This window comes from Lissotriton helveticus, chromosome 8 (assembly GCF_964261635.1).
Source record: "Lissotriton helveticus chromosome 8, aLisHel1.1, whole genome shotgun sequence".
Lineage (NCBI taxonomy): Eukaryota > Metazoa > Chordata > Amphibia > Caudata > Salamandridae > Lissotriton > Lissotriton helveticus.
The window spans coordinates 829602756-829605084 of record NC_136069.1 but is presented as its reverse complement, the minus strand read 5'-3'; the positions used below and the strand labels follow the sequence as shown (position 1 = coordinate 829605084).

Genomic DNA, 2329 nt, shown 5'->3' with positions numbered 1-2329 from the left:
GGGCTCGTCCGGGATTTGAACCCGGGACCTCTCGCACCCAAAGCGAGAATCATACCCCTAGACCAACGAGCCTTCGAAAGGCCCTCACCTCTGAAAAGGTAATACCAGCTCTAAGCCCGCAATGAAGATCATGCTGGGGTCTTTTTCATGCTTGGTCTGTGAATACACATGAAATTCAGTGTCAACTTACCCTTTCTCAAACGATAGCACTATCATTTGTAAGTGTCCCCTTTTATTTTGTCTCACCATTGGACACGTCTTACAGGAAGTCAGCAGTTATTTATATATTTCTGCATTGGCTAGAGCCTAAAGAGAAAGAATAAAAAGCTGTTCATAACAACATAAGAAACACATTTTGCCTTTTCTCTCAAATACTTATTCCCTTTGTGCAAATCGGAATGCCAAGGTGGATAGCTGGGCCTCAGATTCTGGCTAATTATCTATCTCTTGAATGAAAGAAGCAATAAAAACTGCCTAATGCAGGACTAAAGCATTCCTTGCATAGCCTCTAACATCATAACATAACTGAGCTGCTGGTAGCAAGCTAACCAATACCTTCCCAAAATGATAAGTACATGTGCTTATCCGCTCAATCAGTGCTCAGATCAGACTCGATATAGAAAAGGTGGAAAGGGTCCAAATGGCTGTCCCTTCCTTTTTAGGGTGGGTCCTGCTGACTATCATAGGATTCCTTGTAAGAGTGGCTAGGGTCAGAGGAAAAACGTTCAACCCTTCTTAGTGTTCTCTCCAGAAGCAGGCATTTTCTGTGCCTTTAATTTCAGGCTTTTCCCAGCAGTCTCTGTTCTGCCTATGTAAATTATCAAAAGCAGTGCTTATTCCTCACTTGCTCTAATGTCCTTCCTGTCCACAAAGCTTTGCCTAAGTATGCTTTTTTTCTTTTTCAGGGAAATTCTAAATGGTTTCTCTGTCCAGTCTGTGGCAGTAGAATGCTGATTATGATGCCATGTTTTGTTGAATCCCAAAGGTACAACTACAGAGGAATATATGAGTCTGAAGGACTTGGAACTCTTAGCTAACACATCACAATATGTGATGCTTGCCAACCAAGCACGACATTCTGGTGCGCTGATGAGCAGAACATTCTGCTCTTAAAGGAAAGAAAAGACCGCTTGATTGAAAATAAAGTCTCTGTTTATATTAATGCTCTCTCTCTCCCTATATCTATCTATCTATCTATCTATCTATCTATCTATCTATCTATCTATCTATCTATCTATCTATCTATCTATCTATCTATCTATCTATCTATCTATCTATCTATCTATCTATCTATCTATCTATCTATCTATCTATCTATCTATCTATCTATCTATCTATCTATCTATCGATCGATCGATCGATCGATCTATCTATCTATCTATCTATCTATCTATCTATCTATCTATCTATCTATCTATCTATCTATCTATCTATCTATCTATCTATCTATCTATCTTTATATATAGATACATGCATACACATACACATAGATATGCCATGCATTTCTTTGGATTTGTTTCAACCTCTTGCCATTTATTTGAGAATCTCTACTTTTCAAGTGACTGCAAATGAAGTCATCTCTGGCACTTTTTGGCTGATGCAAGGTAACCAAAACACAAGACAACTTTTAATAAAAATCATTGGTTTCTTTGTTAACGTGCACTGTCAAACATGGGACTTTCACACGTCAGATAAATATGATAACCAATACGCAACAGAAGCAGATGCAGATTGCTTATCAATGTCGTGATAGAACAGTTATGATTTGAGTAGAAGAAGCGCCCCTGAATTGATACTTATTATATTCAGTCTGTAAGATAGTCAAAAATGCATGCTAGGAGAGGAGATGCAAATATAAATGTATTAGAAAAATACATAAAGAGGAGTGATATGCTTTTATTCATGCAAGGCTAGAAAAAATCCCCATACTGTCGAAAGCATTCATACACCACCAAATGGAAATAAACAATTCTGACATTAAACGTAAAGGTGACGATGAATTTGTATCATCACCTTGAGAAGGATCATCTAGGAATTGAGCCCAGGCCTTAGCACTTAAAAACCAGAAACACTCCACTAAGATAAGAGGCCTGTTGGTGCCAACAATTCTCAAAGTTAATGCTTGTTCTGGTTGAGCATTGAACCGAATGCAGGTCTCTTTTGAAAGTGAGGTCTGTGAATCAACATATACATCCAAATGCCAATTATGTTATTGTTTTTAAGAGAATTCACTTTCTTGGAACGAGACTGCATGAACCCATCGTCAGGGCCTGGACAATTTGATGCAAAACGGCAACTCTCAACATTGCAGCCAAGACAATATAACCGG

The 2329-nt window shown here is 38.3% G+C and overlaps 1 non-coding gene across 1 annotated transcript; it reads right to left on the bottom strand.

Moving 5' to 3' along the window:
- On the bottom strand, positions 1–72 carry TRNAP-UGG (transfer RNA proline (anticodon UGG)). Its single transcript has one exon. It is a non-coding gene; the product is annotated as a tRNA-Pro (tRNA).
- Positions 73–2329: the final 2257 nt, after the last annotated feature.